This window comes from Podarcis muralis, chromosome 12 (genome assembly GCF_964188315.1).
Source record: "Podarcis muralis chromosome 12, rPodMur119.hap1.1, whole genome shotgun sequence".
Taxonomy (NCBI): Eukaryota; Metazoa; Chordata; class Lepidosauria; order Squamata; family Lacertidae; genus Podarcis; species Podarcis muralis.
In genome coordinates this window covers 52,445,402-52,463,380 of record NC_135666.1, presented here as the reverse complement: position 1 = coordinate 52,463,380, position 17,979 = coordinate 52,445,402, and the positions used below count along the sequence as shown (strand labels likewise).

At 42.2% G+C, this 17,979-nt stretch overlaps 1 non-coding gene across 1 annotated transcript; it reads right to left on the bottom strand.

Moving 5' to 3' along the window:
* Positions 1-17,445: 17,445 nt before the first annotated feature.
* LOC114607946 (U6 spliceosomal RNA) lies at positions 17,446-17,555 on the bottom strand. The gene has a single exon (XR_003709265.2). It is a non-coding gene; the product is annotated as a U6 spliceosomal RNA (small nuclear RNA).
* Positions 17,556-17,979: the final 424 nt, after the last annotated feature.

Below are 17,979 nucleotides of genomic sequence, written 5' to 3'. Positions count from 1 at the left end.
CACTGCCTTGCCCCCTCACCCCCTGGCAGCAATGCTGTTGCCAGGAGCCCAGGCTAGCAGGGGTGACCTTTCTGGCTGCCCTGTGACCTACAGGATCAAAGGCAGCTTGCTTCCAAATGCAACCATCCCATCTCCTGCTTCTGGTTTTCCATAGCTCGTGTAAACAGGATAATGAATGAAATAGGCCTTTGGTCTAATACTACAGGTCTCGCCCTCCATTCTTAGCTGTCAATGCACTGTACATCTTCAAGCTGTAGGAGCGGGGATTTCATTTATGAATATCGACTCCCTATACAAGCCCTATACCCTTGTACAAAATTACAATGTTAGGGGAAATAATAGGCTAGATTTCTTTCCCCTGGCATGATCATTTTTATGTACAGTGGGGTGTACATAGGAAGGGGGATATTGAAATGCTTAACTTCATACCAACAGTCCATTGCTGCTCTTCCCACAACAGCTTCAGATATTGTTTCCTTTCTCAGAAACAAGTGACTTCTGAACAAAGACAGGACCTCTTTGTAGCGGCCAAGCCTTGAGGTCACTACCAAGCAGCACATTATCTCCTGAGGATTCATGAACTTCTATGCCCTTCCTCAAAAGAACTGGTATTTTAGCCCCCAAACACCCCTCTGAGGTAGGTTTGGCTGGAAGAGAGTGATTTACCCGTTGCTGCCCAGTGAGTTTCAGAACCAAGCCGGACAACGTTTGTGTAAAACATATTCATTCTTCTTTTGCGAACTCAAATGGTTTGCCTGACTGTGCCACAGAGTATCCTAAGGCAAAAACATATTAGCAGATAGCATTAAATTTACAATTATTACCAAGGTAGAAAGAGGGCAAAACACTGCATTTTTATAATGGATTTTCACATCCTTACCTCAGTAGGATTTTTCTGTGAGGTAAGCAGTTTTGAAAAATTCAGACAGACTAAGCTTGTTTACTCATGTTCTGGGTCAGCTCTTCAGATGGTGTAAACTGGTTGAGCTCCATTAAAAGCAATTGTTATTGAACCTATATGAAGAGGAATTTTTGCTCAGTGTCTACTTTTGCTGTACTGTTTGTACATTCTCTCAGTTTTGTTCCTATTGAGTATTCAGTCTATGATGGACAACCAGCCACCCAAATTAGCATATTTCCCATTGCCAAACGAGGTTGAAGATCATCGAGGCACCTGAATTGCAGATTCCAGTCAGCAATTTTGTTTCCAACAAAGGAGCCCTTCTTGCTATTATGCAAATATCATCTTTCACCAGAAGGCAAATTCTTGCCTCTTAATATTTAAATTCCATCTCCACATCACTGATCTCTAAACAACATCCTTTCTGTGAAATTTTCTTAAGAACTTTGTAGGACTTACAACAAAAATAATAATAATAATCTTGGTTTTCCTCTCTCCGGCAGAGTGAAACTATTGGCTGTTGTGAAGCAGAGCGTTCCGCTTTCAGGACACAGAAGGGAGGAAAACTCAACTTAAAACTGTTAGAGGAATTACAATGTCAACTGAATCAAACTCCTGTCCTTAGGGAAAGTACTAAAGCAGGAAGGGAAGAAAGAAACAGACCTGCTATTATCAGAGCTTTGATTCTCTTTCCATCAGAGAAAGAGAAAGAGGCCATGTTGGCAGGATGCAATTAAATGTCTCTACTTTCTGGCAGCGTGCAGATCAGGTGGGAAAAGCTCATTTTATGTGCCCCCACCCATGTGGTTGTTAACACGCACTCCCCACTATGGAAAATGGCACTATGGAATGGCACTATCGGAAAACAACTCCCATATCTCAGCCAGTGTGTGTGATGGGGGCATAGGTAGATAATGGCTCAGGACCGCAATACCTCAAGGACCACCTCTTTCCATATGAACCCATCCGGACCCTGAGATCATCTTCTGAGGCCCTTCTTCATGTGCCTCCTCCTTGAGAGGTCCAGAGGGTGGCAACACAAGAACAGGCCTTCTCTGCAGTGGCTCCCCATCTGTGGAATGCTCTCCCCATTGTTCTTATTTTGATTTTAGATATTGTGATATTTTCGGTGAACCGCCCTGAGACCTCCGAGTATAGGGCGGTATATAAAGTCAGTGAATGAATGAATGAAACACAGATTCATTGTTATCTGTTCTTGTCCAATTGAAATATTAAGGGTTTGTTTGCACTTCCCTTTGTCCTGTGGCTAGAAAGCATGGGGCTGAGTGGTTTCGCTTTGGCCCACCACTTTCTCCCAGAAAACCCACTCTTTAGTGCTAAATCGGAGCAAACATCAATCCCAGTTGACATTTGCACTGCTTCTTCTTGGGGGAAAGCAGATAAGCCCTAACTGGGGCTGCAATCCCAACACATTTACATGGGAGCAAGTCCCGTTGAATTTCAGTAGGGCTTACTTCTGAGTAGATATGTATAGGCTGGCCTCGTTAAAGCAAGCATAGAGAAATATACTGTTGTAATAGGTGAAGAGGTGTTCTCTGGCTTGCACCAAGAACAGTCACCGCTTCTTATGAAAGAACTTTAAACTGTTTATTTTGGTACAAAGATGCAGCTGAGGCCCAGAGTCTCCGTCAGTCAGACATCTTCAAATTTATTCATGTATGTGACTACAGCGGCAAGAATGTTATTTGCCCCGAAATGGAAAGAAATCCCGAGGAAAGAAGAATGGATAAAAAAAATATGGAATATGCAGAAATGGTGAAACTTACCAGACAAATAAGAAATCAAGATAACAAACTTTTTATAAAAGAATGGAAATGGTTTGTTGAATATTTACAAATTGTAAACAGATAAGGACATTGGCAGGATTATTGTAATAACCTGCAGTTTCATAAAAGCATATATTTAAAGTAAGTGAATAAAAGAATAAGTTAAGTTAGAATATGCAGGAAATGTAAAAAATAAATTTAAGGAACTGCAGAGAGAGGAGGAAGGAAGTTGAGTTTTGAAATGTTAGGATGATTGTAAAACTATTGAAATGTATATAACTAGAAATCATAATTTATTTATTTTAAGTCAGTCATCTTACAAATAAAGAGGGTCCTTCTTGCCACACATTTGAAGGAGGCCATCAAACTAACATTTTACTCTCCAATGTACCATTTCCCTGCAGTTGGGCACAGAAATGTGATCCTTCACGTTAATTAGTTAATGCAGAACATTGTGCAAAGGGAAAAACTAACAGTTGGTAAGAAAGGGAAACTCCTGCTCAGGTCTTCTCTGCACTGCAACTGGTTCCAAGTCTCTTTCTCCCTCTCTCATTTGAGGGGGGTGTGGCATTCGTACGGAGCCCCCGGTCCTCTCATGGACTATTGACCCATACACCACTAATCCACTGTCACCAACCAGGTCCTCCCCGGTAAATCACTTAGTCTCAGCCAGGTTCTTAAGTTAACAATGGAGATTGTAGTATATTGCAAACACAAATAAACTTTAACTGCATTCGAAACACTGTTACCCTTTACCCTCTTAGTCTTATTTTATTCTGTCTCTAACTCTTCTACCTCCCCTCACACAAGAACCAACTGCACTAACTGTCTCTCTGTTTATATAATAATAATAATAATAATAATAATTTATTATTTGTACCCCGCCCATCTGGCTGGGTTTCCCCAGCCACTCTGGGCGGCTTCCATAGAAACCAAAAAACACTAAAATATCATACATTAAAAACTTCCCTGAACAGGGCTGCCTTAAGATGTCTTCTGAATGTCAGGTAGTTGTTTATCGTTTTGACATCTGATGGGAGGGTGTTCCACAGGGCGGGCGCCACTACCGAGAAGGCCCTCTGCCTGGTTCCCTGTAGCTTTGCTTCTAGCAATGAGGGAACCGCCAGAAGGCCCTCGGAGCTGGACCTCAGCGTCCGGGCAGAATGATGGGGGTGGAGACGCTCCTTCAGGTATACTGGGCCGAGGCCGTTTAGGGCTTTAAAGGTCAACACCAGCACTTTGAATTGTGCTCGGAAACGTACTGGGAGCCAATGTAGGTCTTTCAAGACCGGTGTTATGTGGTCTTGGCGGCCGCCCCCAGTCACCAGTCTAGCTGCCGCATTCTGGATTAGATTTCCATCTGTCTGCCAACTGCTTTCCCAACTGCCTTCTCCCATCTAACCAACTAACCAACTAACCAACCCTCCGGCTAAGCCCTTTTAAAAACAGGTAGACCAACAGAAAAACCAGAGGCGGAGCCTACCTATTAACTCTTTCTCTCCCCCTGTACAGACATTTTTCAAAAGAACGGGCAAACGCCACATCAGGGGTGGGGGGAGAAAGCTGCGTGCATGGAACAAAAGCTTGATGAACCTTCCTCAGTCTTTTCCCAAAAGATGATACTGATTTTATCCTTGCAGGGTGGGTTCTGCTTTTTTTAAGATGGGGTTTTTCACCCACAGAATTCTGTCTCCGCTACCTAACAACTCTGCTACCTTCAACTTCCAGAACCATTATGCTCCATAGGTCCTCCGCGTCCTGCCAAGGTATGTTAGAATTGTGATCTACCACATGACAACAAGTGATTTCCCAGCTTTAAAATAAAACCAAAAATGAAATAATACTTCACAGCTATAAAGGACAAGTTTTGCTCTAATTTGCCCTAATCTTTATTGAAAAGAAAGTATCTCCCACACTCAAAAGTAATTTCGTTTGCAAATGTCACAGGCAATGTGTACATATTTTTTAAATGAAGAGATAAACTTTATCCTTGCAGAATGCAAGCTGGACTTGTAGTTGAAGTAGCTCTTCAGATGTTATCTCTGGGCGAGATATTCTGTCAAACAGGGCAATAAGTAAATGGGAATGTTCACCAATTAGGATATATTGTCTGAAACACTTGTCGGCGAATAGTTTTCTGCAGATGCTTGGGTGCTAGAATGTAGTGCTAAAAGCAGTGACGTCTAAGATTCAATATATTTTTTTCCTGCCTTTTCTTTTTAAAAATTCAGCACAAGTGTATCTGCTGAGTATATGGTCCTGAACATCTGCTGTCAGTGGATAATGTCAATGGTTTAATGTTTCTTTGGGGATAATTGAAGTTTATCAAGTGCACTGCAGTTCTGTCAAGTTGGAAGTAACTTTGCCTTTTCTTTCTTAGGGAGGGCAGTTTCGAGGTTGCAAAAAAAATGAAATAAAACACTAGTGCTTTTCTTATATTATTTCATCATCTTCATTTATTATTTCCAGAGCATTTAACATGTACAAAGCACTGCGCAATGGACAAAAACTCACTGTGATCCCTACCTAAAGGCCTGAAATGTAATAAAGACGAGGAGAAGAGAAATGGGGAAGGAATACTAAAAGATTGTGCAGGTGCTACGTGAAGATGAATAAAACCAGGCCAAAATCATCAGTAACTATAGAAGAGCACTGCTACGGAAAGGTAAGAAGCAAATGGTATTTTAAAACGGGAGAGGGGGGGACAGATGGATGGATGGACAGATTGGTGTTAAATGAAATAAAATTCCCTTGGTGCAGCAAGACAGAATGGATGGGGGGGGGGGAGTATAGGCAGCATTTCATTATTTCCAGACCCTCCAAGTGTCCCTATTTCCAGGGAGAGTCCCAGATTTACAGAAGCCATCCTGGTTTCTTATTTGATCCCGGAATGTCCCACTTTTCCTTAGGACGTCCCTATTTTCATCTGAGAAATGTTGGCGGGTATGGAGTTATGACACACACACACACACACACACACACACACACACACACCAAGCCAAGGAGATAAGTAACTCTGCAACCTTTAGAAGACATTTGAAGGCAGCTCTGTATAAGGAAGTTTTTTTAATGTTTTATTATGTTTTTATATATGTTGGAAGCCGCCCGGCGTGTCTGAGGAAACCCAGTCAGATGGATGGGGTATAAATAATAAAATTATTATTATTAATGTTTTGGAATAGGACGTCCCTATTTTAATCAGAGAAATGTTGGAGTGTGTGTACCATATTGGCCCGAATATAAACCGCACCTGAATATAAGCCGCACCTTTAAAATTCAGGGGGGGAGGAGAAAAAGACAATACTCAAATATAAGCCGCTCCCTTAAAATTTCGCAGGCACTCACACCCGTTCCGTTTTACCGTATGTCTGTTTCAGGAGCGATATTGTAAAAGCCAATTTTTGTAAGGTCTCGAATTTAAGCCACACTTTAACTTTTCACGGTCAACATTGGGGGGGGGGGAGTGAGGCTTATATTCAGGCCAATACAGTATTTCTGTTGCCTAGAAATCACCAATACTCATTCGCAAAAGCACATGGAATTATCCATCACAATAAAATAAATGATGCCATTGTTTCATATAGACATGAAAATTATCTAGGACCAAAAAGGGATATCAAGCTGTTAAGAATAAATGAAGAAAACACTCCAACATTTCTCTGATGAAAATAGGAGTGTCCTATTCTGTCATCGTCGTCACAATTTTACTATTGACTATTTCTACCTATTTAGAAAAAGTATGTTAATATGTTAACATGTGTGGGATGAACAGAAGTAACCAAAGAGGGCATCATTGGAGGGGCGTGACAAATCCACATGTAAGTACTAAAAGCAGAAGAAAGATGGCAAATGCTCAAGCTTAGACAAATCAAAGAAACAGAATTTAATCTGATAAAGAGAACAATTTGTTTGTCGTTCCTGATACAACACGTTTTTTAAAAAACCATGTAAGATCCATTCAAATAAGAGCTACAAATTCCAAGATGAGTGTTGGCAGTGTGGACAGCAAAGGATATCAGGTGAACAACATCATATGGATTTGATCCCCCCCCCCTTTTTCCACGCTAATATTAAAATCTGTATGTTGGCCAAATGGATTTTTGCTAATCATTGTGATGACCTTCTGTTTGATAATCTATTTACTATTTCTATTTGCTTAGATGGCTCGGGTAAGAAAATGCCAGTCACTTAGGAGATCTCTATTTGTCTACTCTAATGTTTAACCAGCTGCCAAACTACTTCTGTAGGTGGCATCAGGGATCCCAACTGCGATGCAGCTGGCATGGCGAGGAGAGAGAGCAGCTGGTTGAGAATGCACAGCAGAGCAACATGAAAGACATGAAAGCACAGGGAATGGGGTCGACTGAATTCCTTGATATATATATTTAATAGCTCCTTAAGCTTTACATGTTATTATAGGAAACCTTTCCATTATTTTCTAACCATTTGAGCTCTGGCCACAATAGACTGATGACTTATTCTGCCTTCTCCAGATACAGTCAAATATTTTCTTTCTCTCTCTCTCTCTCTCTCTCTCTCTCTCTCTCTCTCTCTCTCTCTCTTCTTGTAGGAAAGAAAATCTGGGAATTGGGGAATAAGCAAGAAAAAGATGCCCATTTAAGAGATGCCAAATTACTCCATCTGTGAGGATGGCAAAGTGCTCTGAGTTTCCACCTCTCAGCAATACCCTTTTAGTGTAAATCTGTGATTGGCATGACATTGGGGGAAGAAAGTTTCTTGGCACTAACGTTGAGGGCTCTCAACCCCTTTAAAGTGTCCTCCTCTGAAATGTTGCATCACTCCTTGTCTGTTGGATGCAGTCCTATTTATAGTCACTGTTCATCAATCACCTAAATATTTATTATCAGGTGCAAACTGGAAAAATAAGTCAGCACAAAGGATATGCTGACTCACAATATACCAGGGGTGGGGAACTTCTCTTCATCAACTCCTGGTCATGTTGGCAAGGGCTGAATAGAAGGGAAATCCAGCATTATCTGGAGGGCCTATTGGCAGAACCTATTTGGTGTTTCGCAACTTGCTGACTAGTTGCAGGACCTTAGCCAGACCTAGCAGAGTACACACAGAATCCACAGAAGTAATTGGAAAATTGGCTGCAGACAGGGAAGACGAAGCAGGAACCAGGAACTTGTAGTTAGGTGTTTATTATATACAGTGGACTATTTACAGGAACAGAACACGGATCTTTAGCTTGCTCTCTCTTACACGACTCACAACTCCTACACTGACTGACACACAGAACTCTGAACCTCTGAACCTCGAACTAACACATTCCAGTTAGTAGGCCATGAATTATCACTCCCTTGAGAGAGCTTGACCAATCAGGGAGCGGTCTCCATGCCTCTGTTATCACCAGGCAGACTTACTCCTTCAGATTGCCTTCTGGCTGTCTGCCAAACCTTAAGTGACTCTGCGTGAGTAGCTACACGTACACAGTTTCCCAACAGGGTGAAAGATTAGCCACATCTGCTTCAAATCATATCCTCTGGAACCTCTACTCCCAAGTCTTGCTGAAATTGCCAACAGCATGGAGAGGGTCTTCCCCACACTTAGACTCGCCAACAAAACAGCTACTGATGGCCACAGACACGTAATATAACACCAGTCCTGGAAGACCTGCATTGGTTCCCAGTATGTTTCTGAGCACAATTCAAGGTGTTGGTGCTGACCTTTAAAGCCCTAAATGGTCTTGGCCCAGTATACCTGAAGGAGCGTCTCCATCCCCATCATCCAGGCCGGACACTTGAAGTCCAGCTCCGAGGGCCTTCTGGCACTTCCCTCACTGAGAGAAGTGAGGTTACAGGGAACCAGGCAGAGGGCCTTATTGGTGGTGGTGCCCACCCTGTGGAAAGCCTTCCCTTCAGATGTCAAGGAAATCAAAAACTATCTGACTTTTAGAAGACACCTTAAAGCAACCCTGTTTAGGGAAGTTTTTAATGTTTGATGTTTTATCATGTTTTAATATTCTATTGGGAGCTGCCCAGAGTGTCTGGGGGAACTGAGCCAGATGAGTGGGGTATAATTTTTATTTTTATTATTATTATTATTATTATTATTATTATTATTATTATTAACCACAACATAGCTTGACTAACAACCTGCATTAATATTTTATCCGGGACCTAAGTATACATGCATGGAAACTCCTTAAGAAACATTTACTGCAACTATTTTGGCTTCTCTCAGTATTGTCGCAGAGCAAGCGGGACCGACCAGTTTTGCTTTATGATGTTGCTTCGGGCAAAGTCCAGTGGAATCTCCATTCAGGAGTTGAACAATTAATCTGATCATTCAAGTGCCTTCAGTGTTCACCATCTGACTGCATTTCATGGGCAATGCTACCAGGAACATTATCACAACTCATTTTTGGCTTGTTAATGACAGGAGATTTACTCGCCCCATTGCAGTACACACAAATTAAGCTCCAGATCATGTTTCATCGCTAAATAATTCACAACAGTTTAAATATATTTGGTCTTGGGTGCCCTTCAGGACTGAGGACTAAACTATAACGTGTGTGTGTTTAAAAATGCATTATTTCTATAATTAATGCCAGTATTTTGCAGATGAGAAAACCTATTTTAATCTTAACTGTTGCTGCTTCTCACATCAGTCTATGTTGTTGGTAGCAATTTTCATAGGTGTTTTTCCCCCCATTAGATCACATTTCTATATCTCTTTCCACCCTCCCGCCTGGTACATTGTGTGTTCTTCTCTTTTCAATGCCTCACCGTCAGAAAACAGCTTCATATATTTATCAGAGAAAATCATTTGAATGCATAGTCCGCATCTTTTACTATTTCACTCTCCAGGTGCTCCATCTCTCTGTCTTATTACTGCGCTCTCCTAGATATCGGTTGGGTTTGTCAACAGAGGTGTGTTTTGCCATAGAGATAAAAGCAATTACTTTTAATTGTGATTCACTGCGTGAAAAGGTTAGGGGAGCCTATGGTTCTGTTATCCTTGCATTCATACCAATACCTGTGGCTTGCATCATGGGCCCACACTTGCTGAGGAGAAATGAAAATCCTGTCTCCCTCCCCTGACAGCGCATTGTGTGGTTTGTTAGACATGGCAGAGTGAAGATAATATATTGCTTTTAGAAGACTCCGAGGCCTGCCGTGGCCGTTTGCACCTCATAATTAGCATTTAAATGGCCCGTTTCAAATATTTCAAAGCACATCACATACATTATCTCAGTCATCCTCGCAGCAATCTTCTAAGGTATGACAGTATTCTTTCCGTCCTCATTTTGCAGAGGTGAGCTTGAAACTGAGAAATAGTGGCTCACCTAAAGCCACCTAATGAGTTTCTTGTCAAGGCATTAAGTCCATTGTCAAGTTTCTTGTCAAGTTTACAACTCACAAGTTGCAGTCCAATGCTCATTTATCTGGAGTTGGATATATATATATATCCTTCAGGAATCATTTAACACAGTAGGAAGAGCCAGTGTCAGGAGTCAGCAGTCTTGAGGCCAGCATTCCTGTTGACCCTCAGAGCTTCAAGGCGCTAGAATCATCTAGATGTGTGGTGTGGTGGTTAAGAGTGGTGGACTCGTAATCTGGTGAACCGGGTTCGCATCTCCGCTCCTCCACATGCATCTGCTGGGTGACCTTGGGCCAGTCACACTTCTCTGAAGTCTCTCAGCCCCACTCACCTCACAGAGTGTTTGTTGTGGGGGAGGAAGGGAAAGGAGAATGTTAGCCGCTTTGAGACTCCTGAAGGGGAGTGAAAGGTGGGATATCAAATCCAAACTACTACTACTACTACTACTACTCTTCTTCTTCTTCTTCTTGATTCATCTAGTCTAAACCCCTGCAATGCAGGAATCTTTGGCCTAAAATGGGGCTCGGACCCACGACTCAAGATTAAGACTCTTGTGCTCTACCAAAGAGCATTTCGTGTAAAATTCAAAAATCCACCCGGATGGGCATGCTGGCTCCAAAAAAGAGGACATGTCCAGGAAAACCCAGACATATGGCAACTCTACCAAGAGAACAGTTACTCAACCAGCAAAGAACATAAAATTCAGTAGGAAGAACCCTACACACTCTCAGTAGACTTTATTACTACTGCTGCTGCTGCTGCTGCTGCTGCTGCTGCTGCTGCTGCTATTAGCATTCATATCTGCCCTTCAGCTGAAGGTCTCAGGGTGGAAATAGACAAAATCCAAGCCGAAAATTAAGCAATAAGTTTAAAACAATGTAAAACAAAATACAGAGTTCAGTTATGAATGAAATGAAGTTATGAATGAAATGAAGTGGGATGCTGCCCAGGATTAGGTTGCACTGAGCATATTTAAACTGCTTTTATTGGGATTTTAATTACATGTTTTAACGTGTGTTTTTAAATGAAGTTGTACATTTGGTGATTACCGTAAGCCACCACTGGGAGTCTATAGTCCTGGAAGGTGACCTTAGAAATGTCTTACATAAATATACCTATCCTGCAGTATCCCACAGAGACCAGGCAGTTTGAACAACATGATCCTTCAGAGAGAAGATTTTTTAAAGATTCGGCTCCTCGAAGGGAGGCGGGAGGAAAGGGTTGGTTTCCAAAGCACATGGTGGCTTTGTCAAGTGACAGAAGGTGGGATCAGTTTCCCTCAACAGAGAAGATAGGGTAGACTAAAGGAGAATGCAAAGCTGAATAGAGAACCTAAACTCAGACGGATCATATCCTTGAGTGCCTAGTGCAAAAGTACTGGTAAAGAAAGTGTTGTGTGCAAAATCAAGGTGCAGAATCCTATCCTTAAGAAGCACAGATGGTTTTTAATTAGTTTACTGGCAGGGACAGAGTGTCAGGGTGCTGACCGCGGCTCCCAGCTGGTTACCCAGGAAGCAAGGAAAAGTTTATTACAGTCCTTTTTTATTTCAATCTTTACAGAGACAGGCTATAGAACCCAGCCTCTTGGATAATGGTGTTGTCCCGAGTGACTCTCCACCCACCGTCTCTCCTACTTCCTCGTTCATCACTTCTACGGGTGCTGCTACGTGCCCTCTGTCTCTGAGCAATTTGTTCTCCTACTTTCAAGGCTCACCGGGTTCTGGGAGATGGAGGGTCTGGAATGCTTTCGAACGACAATGTGTCAGCTAGCTGCCGTCCTGGTTCTGCCTCCTCCACTTCCATTATTTCCCAACTTTCCCCCTCATCTGCCTCTGAGCTGCCACCCCCCTGTTGCAAATCTATACTGTCTTCCTCTTCCTCCTCCCTGGAAGGGTCCGGGTGGTCTCCACCATTCCTCCTCTGCCCAGTCCCTGACACAGTCAAAAAGGGCTTTGCTCTCACAAGGGTTACTGGAAGGCCAAATGGATGATTGAAACCTTTCTCATAGTTGTTTTATTAATTCGCTTGCTTGCTTTAGAATTCATTCATTACATTGAGTTTATACACCTTGGGATTCTTAAAAAAAACCAACCAACCCTCAAAGCAGGTTCACAAAACATAAAACAGTGAATGCAACCCTTCCAGCTACAATTGTGTACCACGGGGTCAGTAATGACCGCTCCCCACTTAAAACGGGGGGCGCCCTTTGCATGGACGCGTGCAGCCCCTATATCTGGAGCGGCTCCAACAGCATAGGCTTGGCCTTGCCTTCCCTCAGGTGGGAGACCTGGAGGTCTCCGCCTACCTCAGTCGGTTGTCCAATCCCACCTGGGGGAAGCGTTGCCAAGGAGACCAGGAAGTTATCTATCTGTGTACATTCTTTTCTTACCACCCTGGGATGTTCAGTTCACATTGAGTTCATGAAACAACATCCCTGACCTGTTCTTATCTTTCTGTACATTCTTTAAGTCTCGCTATATCAATCATTAGTAATTGTTTAATAAGGAGGTTTTCATGCCTGTCTAACTCTGTGTTCCTTTCCCCAACCTTTTATCTATTGATGATTAATGTCTTATATGCAACCCTTGCAATGTATCTGTGTTAACCAATCAGCAACAAGCACATACGTGGCAATGCTGTAATAGTCAATAAAAGGGACTCCCCGAGACATGCTCCAGAGATGCCTCCCAGATGACACTTGCCATTCGTCTGTCGTTTATTTCAACCCAACAAAGACTGCCTACCGCCAGCTGGTGGGGAGAGGAAGCTGTGGTCCAGTGGCAGCTCAAAGTAGCCTCCCGACTGCCAGGGGTTGACTCCGAGTACTGGGGCTCACCCCTGGTTGCAGCCAATCATGGGCAAGCAAGGAGGCACCATTTGTGAGTGGACCAGAGGGGAAACTTCTTCCCTCTCGTCCACTCTCTGGATATAGCCGCCCTGAGCCCAGTCTTGGCTGGGGAGGGCGGGATATAAAATTATTATTATTATTATTATTATTATTATTATTATTATTATTATTATTAGAGCCAGCCACATCAAGGCCTCAACCTCAGTTGTCACCAGATTCCCCCACCCACCCACCCCTACTCTTTATGCTGGTGGGCAGCTCAAGGACAAGCCCTGTGGAGGACCTCGCTCCTTTGGTTGCCATATTTGGGGCCAGAGAGGAATTTGCCTTCAGACTGACTGGGCCGGTCGGGGGATTTTGCCTACCTCATAGCAACTTAATGGCAATAAGGCACTGGGTTGAATTCTCAGTCTAATCGGATGGGGGTGAGCCTCCCCTCCTCTCTGAGGGATCAGGTTAGCTCCTTAAATGGATCCGGGGGGGTCGGGTGCTTCTGTCCAGACAGGGGCTGATGGGCCATAATACTCACAAAAATTGTGATCGTGGGGGGCAGGGGTGTCCCAATTATTATGTCTGTCATAGGGTGATCCTTAACTTTGGTTAACCCTGCCAAATAACAACAACAACAACAACAACAATTTATTGAGTTGGTTGAGTCACGATACACACTCAATGCCTGCGCCCAAACCTCCTGACATCTGTAATCAATAAAGTTGTATCCTGTTTAAATCCCAATTGGCTGCACTGCATTTATTGCAACTATTACTGTGGTACCTCGGATTACAAATGCTTTAGGTTACAAACGCTTCATGTTACAGACTCCACTAACCCAGAAATAGTACCTCAGGTTAAGAACTTTGCTTCAGGATGAGAACAGAAACTGCAGCACAGCGGCAGCAGGAGGCCCCATTAGCTAAAGTGGTACCTCAGGTTAAGAACAGTTTCAGGTTAAGAACGGACCTCCAGAACAAATTAAGTTCTTAACCAGAGGTACCACTGTACTGCAGTTCCAACAAAAGCCTGCAAAACAGCTTACAGTGAAATAATTAATGTATAATAAACATAACTGTGGATAGATAAGTTCAGGGGCTGTTCTTTTTCCCCCTTTCTCCTGGCCCTTTCATGTTGCCCTTTCCCTGCAAAAGATGCCCAGCGAAATGCCACCTGCTTTGCATCCCAGCCTCTGCCTCAGCCACCCCTCCATCCTCATTTGAAGCTAGAACACATTTAATGTAGCAATATTTAACAAATTGCCCAGACACCCACCCTTCTGCTATTTCCCCCCTGGCACCTGAAAGAAAAGGAGCTGATGCTGTACTTGATTTTGCTGCGCATGTATATGCATTTAGCGCAATTAAATTTCACCTCAGCAAATCTCCATTTGTTGTATGTACTCATCAGGAAGATGGATGTTTCGGTTATGAGGCCAAATTGATTCCATCGCTTTGTATTTAAGTGCAGCAAATGAAAAGTGTTTTTTAAAGCCTATTTACGTTTCCATCGTCCCTATCGCTCTTTATGAGGCACAATAACAAAGGGTATCGTGGCACCTCGCAGAATAACGCATTTACCTCCCATGAGCTTTTGTATGTAAAAACCTACTTTGTCAGACGCATGAAGCAGACAGAGAATGTTAGAGACACACACACACACACACACACACACACACACACACACAAACAAACAAACAAACAAACAAAAACCCAAGCTGCAACAAAGTATTGCAGTGTATCTGAAGGGGGAAGGAATGGGTTTCTGTGCAGTCAGTTTGAAACTGACCCAAAATCCCATTTTTCCTCCTCCAAGGGAGCATTTCTAAAATGCTCTAACTTGAGCTCTTGAGCCAAAACCCAGCTGTATAAACAAGTGCTCAAAGCCCTCTCCCTTATCAGTCCGTGACGGCAATGAGTGACCTTGTCAGTTCCAGTAGAGCAGGGATGATGCGTCTGGGTCTTATCTTACATCCTGACCACAAAGACCACAAAGAATGCACAGACCTCATCAAGTCTGACAAGAGACCTGGGAACGGCGCCAGGAGTTGGTGACCTCCTGCCCCAAGATAAGAGTATAGGAACAGGAACAACCTTTTATGGTCAAGAGTACAGGAAGAGGAAAACCCTTTTATGGTTAAGAGTTCCGGAGCAGGAACATCTGTGATGTCAGCCTGCATGTATAAGCTGACGTGGCTGGATTCCTGGGGAAGGGGGGAGAGGGTGCCTGGAGGATATATATACTAAATGAAATTTCTCATTTCTTTGGACTTGCTGTGAACTGACCACGCAAGTGCCTTCTGCTATCCGGAGAGCAGAATCAACTCTTTCTCTGAATCAACCTCGGTGTCATTTGACTTCCTTTCTCCCTCCCGGGAGCAACGCAGACCCCACCAGTCGGTAAAGTCTAATAAGGCTACATATCCACCTTCCTAAAAGGACTTTTCCTGTTCAGTTTTCATGCTATCCATTCTGTTGAGGCAGAGGATGGCAAATGTGGCAAGATGATCCACATTATATTCTGGCAATTATTCACGTTCTTACATAGCTGCATTGTTTAATACTTTCCGGGCATATTATAAAGTAGTTGTGTTCTGTGTTATGAATCAAGCACTGCTACGAGTTGCTTCTTTTGGTTTTCCAAAGTATTTATTATCGATAATAATAAAAAATGGTGTGATGCGAGCAAATGTTTATTCTGAAAGTGTGGCCCAGAGGAAAAAGAAGTTTGAGAAACACTGCCTTTAAAAAATAACTCCTATCCCCACACCCCAGACATGTACCTTCCATTTTTCTTTCCCAAATTCCACTCTGTATTCCAATGCTACTAAGCATGCTCAGTCCTTAGTGGAATATGTTGGGAGGTTGGAATTGACCCAGTAACTGTTCTTAAAACTTTTTTTTCCCACTTCTGCAAACCATGGTATTCCCCTGAGCAGAATAAATAGGGTGAATTTAAAAGATAACTTTAGAATATTTGTTTTGCAATTGAAAAAGACGGCTAACCTTAATTATGATAAACTTTTTCATTACTTTAATTCTAGAAAAAACAAAAGCTGCATCAGTCCTAAAGTATGATTTTTTTAAGCTGTTGTGCATATTTTCCTCTCTTAAAAGTTGTTTTGTAAACGTACCACTCAGAAAGCTTATTTGCATGTTTATCTATAATTTTTTTATAAATCCCCACCACCACCAAAAAAAGGGAAGTCTGTTATGCAGTAAATATTTTACGAAGTTAAGAACTCAATCTCATTGACTTCAGCAAGAGAGTTATGCGTATTGTACTCAGCACCAATTTTCCCATAAGACTTGAGTTGGGTTGCATGGTAATGTGTTCTTATTCTGTTTCTAAACCTGTTTTTTGTATTAGTGTTGTGGTAATATAGGATTAAAACTGATGGTTATTATTATTATTTTAGAAAACAGGCTCTGCACTTTTTTACCTTTTTTTTTTTTTTACTTCTTACTTATATTGCAAACCATTTTGTTTGCATCTTTTGGTACCCCCTCGATCACTGTATCCTTAACATCTTTTCCCCCTTATGAAACAAAAACATGTGCCATTTATTTAATCCCTGGTGTTCATATTAAATTTTCTGTGAACTTGTCCTTTGCATAGCCCATTATGTAAGTTAACATACTCTTCTGCAAAGGAGCCAACTCTTAGGAGTCGAGGGCCATTTGGCCCCCCCCCAATAAAATATTTGAGGGGGCCAGCCCCCCCTCCCCTTGTGATTGATTATGCAGGGCGGGGCTTACCTGGGCCCCTCCAATATTTTATTCAAGTTGGCACCCCGATGCGCAGCCATCAATTTGTTTTTGTTTTTCCATAAATGATTTTTATTGGTTTTACATATAATCACATTACGTAGCATCGTACCCTCTTGTTTTATCTCTTTGGCTCGACTGAGCCTAACGGCTTCCCTCCCTCCCGTCTGATGGTTTGCAAAATTAAACCTGACATCTTTACATTTCGTTTCGTTTCCTATCCTTGTTAAAACATTACCTGGAATATTATATTACTCAACCTGAATAGGTAGCAATTTCACCTTACAGATCTTCAGATAACCCTGCTAATGATGTTAATTGCTTACAGTTGTCTTTCAAATATAATATAAATTTATTCCAGTCCTTTTATTTATAAATTTATTTCAGTCCTTTTGGGATGCTTGGTCTCCCTGGTTCCAGATTCTTCCCGTCAGTTTTGCCAGTTCTGCAAAGTCCATCATTCTCATCTACCACTCTTCTTTTGTTGGTAACTCCTGTCGTTTCCATCTTTGGGCTAACAAAATTCTTGCGGCAGTTGTTGCATATAAGAACAATTTTTTATCTTGTCTCGGTATCTCTCTACTCACTATACCTGATAAAAAAAGCTTCTGGGTTTTTTTAACAAAGGTGTTTTTAAACATTTCCTTTAACTCATCATATATCATTTCCCAGAAAGCTTTTACCTGTCCACCACTTATGGTAAAAAGTACCTTCCTTTTCCTTACATTTCCAACATTCTTTTCCCCCCCTATACATTTTGGCCAGTTTAACTGGTGTTAAATACCACCTATACATCATTTTCATAACATTTTCTTTAAGCGTACTGCATGCTGTGAAGTTAAAACCTTTTGTTCAGGGGCCATGCTAATCTTCTCTGTAGCGTTCCAATTTTAGTATATGTGCTGCCAAAGCAAGCCATCAATTTGTTTGGGGGGGATCAGAAGGCATTGTACACCCCCCAAAAAATGCCCCACCTACAAAGGATGGGTGCAATAATGTTTGAAAGTGGCATCTCTGGCAGAATCAGGAGTTTCAAGCAGTCTTCTCAGGGGTCTCTAACAATTTTAGAAACGTTTGTACCATATCTATGACAATCTATTCATCAGCTGCGGATTTCAGTCAATTGAAAGGCATTGCCTCAATTATCCAAGAGATTTCTCAATTTAGCATAGTGGCTCTAATATATCTGCAGGTAATAGACATAGGTCCAGTGGAATGAATACAGGCATCTGAAAGAGAAGGACTTTAACGATTTGGTGAGGCAGATTCAATTGCAGCAATGTTTTTATTGCCTTTACTTTACCAAGCCTGTAATCTTTTGTATTTTAAAGTGTATTG